Here is a 12,353-nt window from a genome sequence, read left to right as displayed (position 1 = left end):
TTTTCTGCAGACAGAAAGTTCACTGTGGTTAGGAGTTAAGACTTTTAACCTCTGACCTCAAGTGATCTGCCCACCTTGACCTCCCAAAGTGCTGGGATTACAGGTGTGAGCCATCACGCCTGGTCAAAAATATCTTTCTTTAAGAATAAATTTACCTTAACTTACTGGTTGATCATTGTATATAGGTCTGTTGTTAATTGAAACATGCGGGCCGGGCCCGGTGGCTCACGCCTGTAATCCCAGCACTTTGGGAGGCCGAGGCGGGTGGATCACAAGGTCAGGAGATCAAGACCATCCTGGCTAACACGGTGAAACCCCGTCTCTACTAAAAATACTAAAAATTAACCGGGTGTGGTGGCGGGCGCCTGTAATCCCAGCTACTCGGGAGGCTGAGGCAGGAGAATGGCGTGAACCCGGGAGGTGGAGCTTGCAGTGAGCCGAGATCGTGCCACTGCACTCCAGCCTGGGCAACAGAGCGAGACTCTGTCTCAAAAAAAAAAATAAATAAATAAATAATTGAAACATGCGGTGCATGTGTTTATTTGCGATCTGACTTGTTTGGAAATATTTGCATTATCTTCCTTCTAGATTTAGAGCATCTTGACAGTAGGAACAAGTGTTTTGTACAACTTTGTATGCTTAGTAAGTTATCAATTAACTTGTTGTGGCCAGGCGCAGTGGCTCACGACTGTAATCCCAGCACTTTGGGAGGCCGAGGCGGGCAGATCACCTGAGGTCAGGAGTTCGAGACCAGCGTGGCCAACGTGGTGAAACCCTGGGTTTGTTTGTTTGTTTATTTATTTATTTATTTTTTGGAGACGGAGTCTCGCTCTGTCGCCCAGGCTGGAGTGCAGTGGCGTGATCTCGGCTCACTGCAACCTCCGACTCCCAGGTTCATGCCATTCTCCTGCCTCAGCCTCCCAAGTAGCTGGGACTACAGGCGCCCGCCACCATGCCTGGCTAATTTTTTTATTTTTAGTAGAGATGGGGTTTCACCGTGTTATCTGGGATGGTCTCGAACTCCTGACTTTGTGATCCGCCTGCCTCGGCCTCCCAAAGTTCTGGGATTACAGGCGTGAGCCACCACACCTGGCCTACCCTGTGTTTATTACAAATACACAAATTGGCCATTTGTGGGTGGCTCATCTACAGTCTCAGTGACTCAGAAGGCTGAGGCAGGAGAATCTCTTGAACCCGGGAGGCAGAGGTTGCAGTGAGCAGAGATCGTGCCACTGTACTTCAGCCTGGGTGACAGAGTGAGACTGTGTCTCAAAATAATAATAATAATTTGTTGAATATGTGACTGTTCGTTTAATTTTTATTTTTATGAGATGGAGTCTCACTCTGTTGCCCAGGTTGGAGTACAGTGGCGTGCAGTGGCGCAATCTTAGCTCACTGCAACCTCCGCCTCCTGTGTTCAGGTGATTCAGCCTCCCAAGTACCTGAGACTACAGACGTGCACTACCGTGCCTGACTAATTTTTGTAATTTTAGTAGAAATGGGGTTTCACCATGTTGGTCAGCCTGGTCTCAAACTCCTATTCTCAAGTGATCCTCCTACCTCGACCTTCCAAAGTGGCGGAATTATAGGTGTGAGCCGTGGTGCCCGGCCAGACTATTGGTTTGGTTTGGTTTGATGTTATGTTATGTTGTTATGTTATGTTATGTTATTTTAAGACAGAGTTAGTCTCTTGTCGCCCAGGCTGGAGTGCAGTGGCATGATCTCGGCTTACTGCAACCTCCGCCTCCCAGGTTCAAGTGATTCTCCTGTCTTAGCCTCCCAAGTAGCTGGGATTACAGGCGCCCACCACCGTGCCTGGCTAATTTTTGTATTTTTAGTAGAGACAGGGTTTCACCATCTTGGCCAGGCTGTTCTGGAACTCCTGACCTCATGATCCACCCGCCTTGGCCTCCCAAAGTGCTGGGATTACAGGCGTGAGCCACTGCGCCTGGCTGACTATTGGTTTTATTATTAAGCAGTAGTAGTTGACCCTGTCACGTAGAAAGCATGGCATTTATAGGCATACCACGTTTAATTTCCTCCCCTTTTTTTATTTTTGGAGTACCTCCTGCTTGTGAGGCTTGGGAATACAGTAGTGAATAAGCCAGATGAGGTCTCTCTTTCTGGAGCTTATGTGGTAGTATAGACTAGGCAGAAAGTTCTCATTGCCCCTGCCACCTTATGGCATTGAGGTGTTTGAGATGCTAATGTTTACTTCTGTCTCATAAAATCTTGAAAGGAGTTCTTTTAGATGAAGAGGAAAACAAACAAAATCAGAAGAATGGGCCTGGGTCATGTCTGTAAACCTCCCCACGTCATGGGGAGGCTGAAATGGGAAGGGCCAGGAGTTCAAGACCAGGCTGAGAAACATAACAAGACCCCATCTCTACAAAAAATATTTTTTAATTAAAGGGGGATGGCAGCACACACCTGTAGTCGCAGCTACTACGAGGCTGAAGCGAGAGGATTGCTTGAGCTCAGGAGTTAAAGATTGCAGGAGCTATGATCACAGCACTGCGCTCCAGCCCCTCTTATCAGCAGTCTGGTATGTTGCTAAGGGTCTTGTTCTTTTTAGTGCTTCAGGGACAGCCACTGGCTATGCCCAGAAATAAGTATGTTTGAGAAGCTTTCTGACCTCAGCTTGAAAAATTGATTAGGGTCATAATTAAAAAAGGAGGGAAACAGGGTTGAGTGAACCGGACCCCACCGTGAGTTTATTCTCCCAGGGCATACATAATCTCATGTGATTACCACATAGCCCTGTTAGATAATCTGTTATCCTGTCCTCATTTTACCCATGAGGAAATGAAGGCCCAGAGAGGTTAAATGACCTATTCAAATTCACTCAGAAGGTGGCAGAGATGAGTTACTATCATTGTATTTTGGATCTCTGGAAAGAAAGAAAACTAGTGATGGTATTAAAAAATGTTATTAATAGTTTCTTTTAATCAACCAGGAACTTGAGTCACTAGCTTCTCTGGGTGAAGGACTATACTTCAACAGTATGAAAAACGGAAAAGAAAATGAGGAATTTTGTCTGGGCACAGTGGCTCACACCTGTAATTCTAGCACTTTGGGAAGCCAAGGGAGGAGAGTCGCTTGAGCTCAGGAATTCAAGATCAGCCTAGGCAACATAGTGAGGCCCCATCTTTACAAAAATAAATTAGCTGGGCATGGTGGTGCATGCGTATAGTCTCAGCTACTTGGGAGGCTGACTCAGGAGGGTCACTTAAACCCAGGAATTGGAGGTTGCAGTGAGCTATGATTGCGCCACTGTATACCATCCCAGGCGACAGAGTGAGACCCTATCCCCCCACCGCCAAAAAAAAGAAAAGAAAAGAAAATGAGGAATTTACATTTGTGACAGATATGGAATTCAGGGAATTTAATTGTTCATAGTCTATAAATGCTATAAGAAGTCTCCATACCTTTTTTTTTTTTTTTTTTTTGGAGACAGAGTCTTGCTCTGTCGCCCAGGCTGGAGTGCAGTGGTGCGATCTTGGCTCACTACAAGCTCCGCCTCTCGGGTTCACGCCATTCTCCTGCCTCCACCTTCCCGAGTAGCTGGGACTACAGGCGCCCGCCACCACGCCCGGCTAATTTTTTTGTATTTTTAATAGAGACGAGGTTTCGCTGTGTTAGCCACGAAGGTCTCGATCTCCCGACCTCATGATCTGTCTGCCTCAGCCTTCCAAAGTGCTGGGATTGCAGGCTTGAATCACCGCACCCGGCCGGAAGTCTCCATACTTTTTAACCCAATCTAAAAGGGTAAGGAAATATATAAGAATGTCTATTTATTATTAAATTTTTTCTATATAAAACATTTCAGAAAATAAAGACTAGCATTTCTGAGCCAAGTGGTAGTAGTGGCCATTTTTTCTGGAAAAAAAAAAAGAAAGAAAAAACACATTTAGCTATCTATGATGTGAAAAGAGATGATGAACATTTTATTTATGTAATAAATGTTATGTCATAAAATACCATTTATTGTGTGCCTATTAGGTTTCAGGAGAGCTGTGCCAAGAGCATTACTTGTATATCTTTTAAGCCTTACAACAGCCCAGCCTGTCAGGCTGGTAGTGCCATATCTATTTTACAGATGAGGAAGTGATGGATTGGAGAAATTAAGGAAATTGCCTTTAGGTCAAAGAGATAGGAAGTGACAAAGCTGAGATTTTTAACCTTGTGAGATTTCAAAGTCTTTGCTTTTTAATAACTGTTCCATTGCTTCTAATATAGAGATATGACAAAAACAAGTAAAAATCAGTGAAGAAGGCTGGGAGCAGTGGCTTATGCCTGTAATCCCAGCAGTTTGGGAGGCCGAGGCGTGTGGATCGCCTGAGGTCAGGAATTTGAGACCAGCCTGGCCAACATGACAAAACTCCGTCTCTACTAAAAATACAAAAAAGTTAGCCAGGCGTGGTGGCAAGCACCTGTAATCCCAGCTACTCAGTAGGCTGAGGCAAGGAGAATCGCTTGAACCTGGGAGGTGGAGGTTGCAGTGAGCTGAGATCGCTCCATTACACTCCAGCCTAGGCAACAAAGCAAGACTCCGTCTCAAAAAATAAATAAATAAATAAATAAAAATAATAACAATAATGAAGAAAACAATCCAGTGATTATTGTCAGCAATAAAATTTCTTCAATCAACCATGCTTTAGTCCTGGCAGTTCTCTATCAGTGAGTTTCAATCAAAAAGTTTGTTTATAATTTTTTTTTTTTTAATTTTGAAATTTGGAAACAACATCATAAATGATGGTTAGTTTTCTGCAGCTCCCTATTTTGGCAGATAGTCTGTTGTTACTCATAATTAATTTGAACTAAAAAGTAGTGTTGTACGATATCATGGGCTGTGAATGTGTTTGTGACTTGATCTGAGAACCCACACACCACTTAGGATGCTTCTGTAGGAAAATTAGAGTATGGAACTCACTTGCCCACGCTTTCCCTGTCTCAGTCCATGTTGGTAGGCTGCAAAGTCTGAGGCTAGAAGGACACTGAACAAGACTTCAGCAGTACATGTTAGTCTTCCAGAGGGAAGGAATATAATAGTTGAGAAAATAATTCCTTTCCTCTGTGACTTTAGGCAAATTCTTGGCTATGCTGTTATTTATTTGGGCCAAACAATATCAGGAGGTTGTACATTTTATTCTTAATTACTGCGATACATTAATTTTATCCATGGGTTTAACCTAGCCTACCTTTTGCTGTTAGACTTCAACTCTACTTGTGTTGGGTTACCCCTCTGCTTAAAAATCACCCTATTCCCAAGCCTGAGGGAGTCTACCTTCAAAGCTTTCTATGACCTAATCCAAGGCCTGTCAAACTTCGTAAAGGGCCAGATAGTAAATTTGTTTTTTTTTTTTTTTTTTTTTTTTTTTGAGATGGAGTTTTGCTCTTGTCACCCAGGCTGGAGTGCAATGGTGCCATCTTGGCTCACTGCAACCTCTGCCTCCCGGGTTCAAGTGATTCTCCTGCCTCAGCCTCTCAAGTAGCTGGGGTTATAGGCATGTGCCACCACGTTCGGCTAATTTCTTTGTATTTAGTAGAGATGGGGGTTTCACCATTTTGGTCAGGCTGGTCTTGAACTCCTGACCTCAGGTGATCCACCTGCTGCGGCCTCCCAAAGTGCTGGGATTACCGGTGTGAACCACCGTGCCCAGCCCGATAGTAAATATTTTAGGCTTTGCAGTCCATATACAGTCCCATTTTTTTGTGTATGTTTGCACGTTTTCTTTACATATTTTAAAAGCCCTTTTTTTTTTTTTTTTGAGACAGAGTCTTGCTGTGTTGCTCAGGCTGGAGTGCAGTGGTGCAATCTTGGCTCACTGCAACCTCTACCTCCTGGGTTCAGGCGATTCTGCTGTCTCAGCTTCCCGAGTAACTGGGATTACAGGCACATGCTGCCACGCCCAGCTAATTTTTGTATTTTTAGTAAAGATGGGGTTTTGCCACATTGGCCAGGCTGGTCTCCTGATCTCAGGTGATCTGCCCACCTCTGCCTCCCAAAGTGCTGGGATTACAGGTGTGAGCCACCGTGCCTGACCTAAAAGCTCTTTACAGTGTAAAAAATATTCTGAGCTTTAAGCCATGTGAAAATAGGCCATGGGCATTTGCTGACCCCTAATAGAACTCCATTTTACCTTTCTGGTCATGTTTCCCATTAACTCTTCAAAAATATGACCTCCATTTAAATCAAGATGGTCTCCTTCCTCACTGCTTGTGGAGGTCCAGTGCCCAGTGTCTGCCTCTTGCTTGCTCCTCCATCATTGTTCTGCCATTCGAGATCCTCATACTTACCCTTTAAGATCTAGCCCAAATTTTCCATGAAACTAATTCTAATAATTAAAAACTTCCTGTAGAACTTAACTTTGTCTAGTACAAGTTAGCTTTCTTATTCAGTAGTAGCTTACTATAAATTACAAGAATAAAAAGATTACCATTTTCCCTCACACTGTTTTGTGGAGAATGCCTAAAGTTACTTTTTCTTTTTACAGGTCAGTATTCCTATTTGGCATCCTAATCCCCTTTCCCAAATCTGAATTTTGGGATTTGAAGCTTGCATTTGAGATTATGATTTGTCTTCCTTGTTGTACACAGGAGCAGGGACTTTACAATTAGTATTCGCATCCCTGCTCCTTCATACTTCGTGATGTAAGGCAAGTTATTTTCACTTATGCTTAAGTTTCTTCCCCTGTAAAAAGGGGATGGAAGAGGATTAAATGAATTAAACATGTAACACGCTTAAAGCAATGCCTGGCAAGTAATAAGTGCTCAGTAACTTTTAGCTGTTCTTATTAGCATGTTTGGAAACCAGTAGAAACTACACCAGCAAGTTAAGGTTGAAAAGTGGTATTGATGGGCTTGGGGTAGTACAATATGAATGCATACAGTTTAGCGTTTCATTGAGTTTGTATATTCATTAATTCATTACACATTTGATGCTGTCAGACGAGGACAGAGACAAAGATGAATGAAACATTATCTCTGCTTCCAGGTTACCCAGTGTAGTAGAGAAGGCAGGCATGCAGATAGTTTAAATTGGTAGCACTGGGAGGGGACTGCCATGGGTGGGCAGTGAAGAAAAAAGGGCTTCAAAATAATGAGAGTTGAGATGGATCTTCAAGGAAGATAAGCAGTTTTCAGTGAGGCCATGAAGAGAGGAGGAAGTTCCAGGCGGGAAGAGTTTGTGCTAAAGTACAGGGATTGCTATACACATGGTGTATGTAGAAAAAATTTGGTTCACAGTGTGATAGAAGAATTGGAGGGGGTCCTCACTGAAAGTAAGGAAACACATTTGGAAGAATATGTTTCAGTTAGAAAATGAAATGAGCTTAAAGTAAACACTAATAAGGTTTTTAAAATGTAAAATTTCAACGTATTTAGAAAGAGAACAGCTGGATGAATCTTATGTACCTGTCACTCAGCTTTAGCAGTTATCAGTAAATGGCCAACTTTGTTTCAGCTATACTCCCTTCTCCTCCACTGATAGTCTTTTGAAGGGGAATACAATTGTTTTGTGGCCTCCAGAAAGGGATAAGTTTATGAGCAACGGGTAGATCATTGGGAGAGACTTGAGTTTCCTGTCAGGAAGCATTCTTGGTGCATAAGTCAGAGGTGATATGAATGCCGTGGAAGGGGGTGGCTTACTGTCTGGAGAACTCGAGAAGATGGGAATGGGCACTGTCCAGTATTGTGGCTACTTTCACACATGGTTCTTTAAATTTAAAATTATGTTGATTAAAATTTAAATATTTCAGTTCCTCAGCCATACTAACCGTATTTCAAGTGCTTAGCTGCCACATGTGCCTAATGGCTGCAATATTGGACAACATGACATAGGACATCTTCATCATTGTACAAAGTTCTCTTGGACAGCATGGGACTAGAGCCCTAAGATCCTTTTCTACCTGAGTTGTTTGGATTTTTTGGTGTGTCTAGGTTGGATCTAGTTGTTCATGGCTTCATGACCAAGCCTTTTATCCCTTTCTCTAGAGGGACTCAAGGGGTAAAGACACTGAAGGGGTAAAACTTCATATGAAGAGTGTGGTGGTGGTGGTGGTGTTTTAAGACAGGGTCTCGCTCTGTCACTCAGGCTGGAGTCCAGTGGTATGATCCTGGCTCACTGCAGCCTCGACTTCCTGGGCTTAAGTGATCCTCCCACCTCAGCTCCCAAGTAACTGGAACTGTAGGCATGAGCCACCACACCTGCCTAATTTTTAAAATTTTCTGTAGAGACGAGGTTTCGCCATGTTGTCCAGGCTGGTCTCAAATTCCTGGACTCACCTTGGCCTCCCAGAGTGCTGGGATTGCAGGTGTGGGCCACTGCGACTGGCCTTTTTTTTCTCCTTTACTACTCTAGTGTATGCTGGAATATGAGGAAATAATTATATTAGCTAGCAGTTATTAAACACTTAATAACATACCAGGCACTGTTTTAAGCTATGCGATCTGTATGGAATATTACTTAATTTCCACAACCTTATGAAAAGATACTATTTTTTTTCTTTTGAGAAGGTACTATTTTCATCTTCATTTCATAGATGTTGAAATTGAAACACAGAGAGCTGAAGTCACAGGATTAAGGCCACAGAGCTGAGAAGTGATGGAGCCGGAATTTGAACCCAAGCAATTAATGCTGATATTAGTTCTTGTGTGAATGGTAATTGTTTTGAAACAATGATCCTAGATGATTATATGACCGGATTAATCTGGCAGTTGTTCTGTGTGAATTTAGAGTTGCCTTCCCACCTCAGTTTCCTAAAAACAAAACAAAACAAAACAAAAAAAACTCTAGCTTCACTGTGTTTGGGTTGTCAGGCCTACCCCCTCTTGCCACCTCATTTGACTCAACTTTTTAGGGAGAAAATATTCAATATGTGGTATAGGATTTCCCTTTCTAATAATAATGTAAACAACAAGAAGTCTGAAATTGGAAGAACAAAATGACTCACCTAAGTGAGTTAACCTTAAGAGGTGGAACTTGATTTCTAGATTTTAGTTAATTGTCTAACTGATGTACTAAATATTAGTTACTTAAGTATTAAAACGGGTAGACATAATAGTTGGGGAGCTGCTGTAGAGGGGGTAGTTTGAGAAGGCTTCTTTCAGGAGGTGACATTTAAGTTGGTAACTAACAAGAAAGGGGCAGCCATGTGAATAGCTGGAGGGAAGAGCATTCTTACAGTTTTACTGGAAGGGGGTTAGAGGTATGTGGTACCCTTATGCCAAAGAAAATTAGTTACTTCTATACAACCAGTCTGATTCTAGAAACCTGGATCAATGAAATATTTTGATTATATAAAAAAATCTGTTACCCAGGTCTTGTTGAAATAGCATTAGAAACTACTGAAGGACATATAGAGGAGGAGTGTTGAAAAATGGTGATGGATGAGCAGAATGGTGAAAAATAAAAAGACATGAAGCTCTATAATTATATTGTATGGTGACAGTACCAATAGAGATTGCATGTTTTTTCTCCCCAGTTTTTTTTTTTTTTTTTTTGAGACAGAGTCTCACTGTGTCACTCAGGCTGGAGTGCATTGTCGTGATATTGGCTTACTGCAACCTCTGCCTCCTGGGTTCAAGCGATTCTCCTGCCTCAGCCTCCTGAGTAGCTGGGATTACAGGCATGTGCCACCACGCCCGGCTAATTTTTGTATTTTTATTTGAGAGGGGATTTCACCATGTTGGCAAGGCTGGTCTTGAGTTCCTGACCTCAGGTAATCCACCTGCCTCAGCCTCCCAAAGTGCTGGGATTACAGGTGTGAGCCACTGCGCCCGGCCTCCCCCAGTTGTTGAAACAATAATGGAAGGTAGTTTTATTCTTAGATTATTTAATGTTTTTCAGTTATCAGGATGCGTTAGATTGTTTGTGTATATTGTTTTGCTTGTTAATTAAGTAACACAGTGAATAAGACAGACAAACATATGAAAATGTACATTTATTTTATTTTTTTGAGACAGTCTGTTGCCCAGGCTGGAGTGCAGTGGCCCAATCTCGGCCCACTGCAACCTCTGCCTCCTGAGTTGAAGCGATTCTCTTGTGTCAGCCTCATGAGTAGCTGGGGCCATGGGTGCACGCCACCATACCCGGCTAATTTTTGTATTTTTAGTAGAGATGGGGTTTCACCATATTGGCCAGGCTGGTCTCGAATTCCTGACCTCAGGTGATCTGCCCGCCTTGGTCTCCCAAAGTGCTGGGACTACAGGCATGAGCCACTGCGCCAGGCCATTTCATTTTTGGAATATTCTTTTTTTTTTTTTGAAATGGGGTCTCGCTCTGTCTCCCAGGCTGGAGTGCAGTGGCGCAATCTCAGCTTACTGCAACCTCTGCCTTCCGGGTTCAAGTGATTCTCCTGCCTCAGCCTCCTGAGTATCTGGGACTACAGGTGCATGCCACCACGCCAGGCTAATTTTTGTATTTTTAGTAGAGACGGGGTTTCACCATATTGGTGAGGCTGATCTTGAACTCCTGGCATCGTGATCTGCCCGCCTCAACTTCGCAAAGTGCTGGGATTACAAGTGTGAGCCACCACGCCCGGCCTGTTTCTGGAATATTCATAATCTTTTGTTGTCATTTCAACAGTGCTCACAGCAGCTTCACCAGGTGTAGATTCCATCTTAAACCACTTTCTTTGCTTATCCATGAGAAGCAACACCTCATCTATTCAAGTTTTATCATGAGATTGCAGCAATTCAGTTACATCTTCTGACCCCACTTCTAATTTTAGTTCTCTTGCTTTTTTTACCACATCTGCAGTTACTTGCTCTACTGAAGTCCTGAACCCCTCAAAATCATTCATGAGTATTAGAAGCAATTTCCTGGTTGGGCACGGTGGCTCATGCCTGTAATCCCAGTACTTTGGGAGGCCAAGGAGGGCGGATCACCTGAAGTCAGGAGTTCAAGACCAGTCTGGCAAACGTGGTGAAACCCCGTTTCTCCTAAAAATACAGAAATTAGCGGGGACGTGGTGGCGGGCGCCTATAATCCCAGCTACTTGGGAGACTGAGGCAGGAGAATCGCTTGAACCTGGGAGGTGGAGGTTGCAGTGAGTTGAGATTGTGCCCTTGCACTCCAGCCTGGGCAACAGGAGCGAAACTCTATCTTAAAAAAAAAAAAAAAAAAAAGCAATTTCCTCTAAAACTCCTGTTAATGTTGATGTTTTAACCTCCTCCCATGCTCATGGATGGCATTCTCAGTGGCGTCTAGAATGGTGAATACTTTTTAGAAAGTTTTCAATTTATTTTGCCATCAGAGAATGACTATGAATGGCAGTAGTAGCCTTACAGAATGTATTTCTTTTTTTTTTTTCTTTTTTTTGAGATGGAGTTTTTTTTGCTCTTGTCACCCAGGCTGGAGTGCAGTGGCATGCTATCTCGGCTCACCGCAACCTCCGCCTCCCGGGTTCAAGCAATTCTCCTGCCTCAGCCTCCTGAGTAGCTGGGATTACAGGCATGCATCACCATGCCCACCTAATTTTGTATTTTTAGTAGAGGCGGGGTTTCTCCATGTTGGTCAGGCTGGTCTCGAACTCCCGATCTCAGGTGATCCGCCTGCCTCGGCCTTCCGAAGTGTTGAGATTACAGGCGTGAGCCACCGCGCCCGGCCGTATTTCTTAAATAAAATGGCTTGAACGTCAAAATTATCCCTTGATCCTTGGGCTATGGACTGATTCTTGTGTTAGCAGTTATGAAAACATTTATGTCCTTGTACATTTCCATCATAGCTTTTTGTCAATGAGAAGTAATTTTTTTTTTTTTTTTGAGACAGAATCTCACTCTGTTTCCCAGCCTGGAGTGCAGTGGCATGATCTCAGCTCAGTGCATCCTACAACTCTGAGGTTCAAGCAATTCTCGTGCCTCAGCTTACTGAGTAGCTAGGATTACAGGCGCCCACCACCACGTCTGGCTAATTTTTGTATTTTTAGTAGAGATGGGGTTTCACGATGTTGGCCAGGCTGGGCTCGAACTCCTGGCTTCAAGTGATCCACCTGCCTTGGCCTCCCAAAGTGCTGGGATTGTAGGTGTGAGCCACTATGCCTGGCCTAATTGGCCTAATTTCAATATTGTTGTATCTCAGGGAATAGAGAGGCACGAGGAGAAAGAGAGACAAGCTGACTGCTGGTTCGTGGAGTAGTCTTAACACACAACATTTATTAAGATTGCTGTCTTATATGGACAGTTTGTGGTGCCTTAAAAGAAATCAGGGTAACGTCAACGATTACTGATTACAGATTACTATAACAGATACAATAATAATTGTAAATTATTATTTACAATTGTAAAATACAATCTTTATTATTTACAATTATTGTAAAATACAATCTGATTACAGATTACTATAACATATA

General features: G+C 43.0%; 1 protein-coding gene across 50 annotated transcripts in view; it reads left to right on the top strand.

Moving 5' to 3' along the window:
• Positions 1-12,353, top strand: part of ATXN2 (ataxin 2) — a 148,806-nt gene that overhangs the window by 21,681 nt on the left and 114,772 nt on the right. The window lies entirely within an intron of this gene.

This window comes from Pan paniscus, chromosome 10 (assembly GCF_029289425.2).
Source record: "Pan paniscus chromosome 10, NHGRI_mPanPan1-v2.0_pri, whole genome shotgun sequence".
NCBI lineage: Eukaryota > Metazoa > Chordata > Mammalia > Primates > Hominidae > Pan > Pan paniscus.
This window is presented reverse-complemented; position numbering and strand designations above follow the sequence as displayed.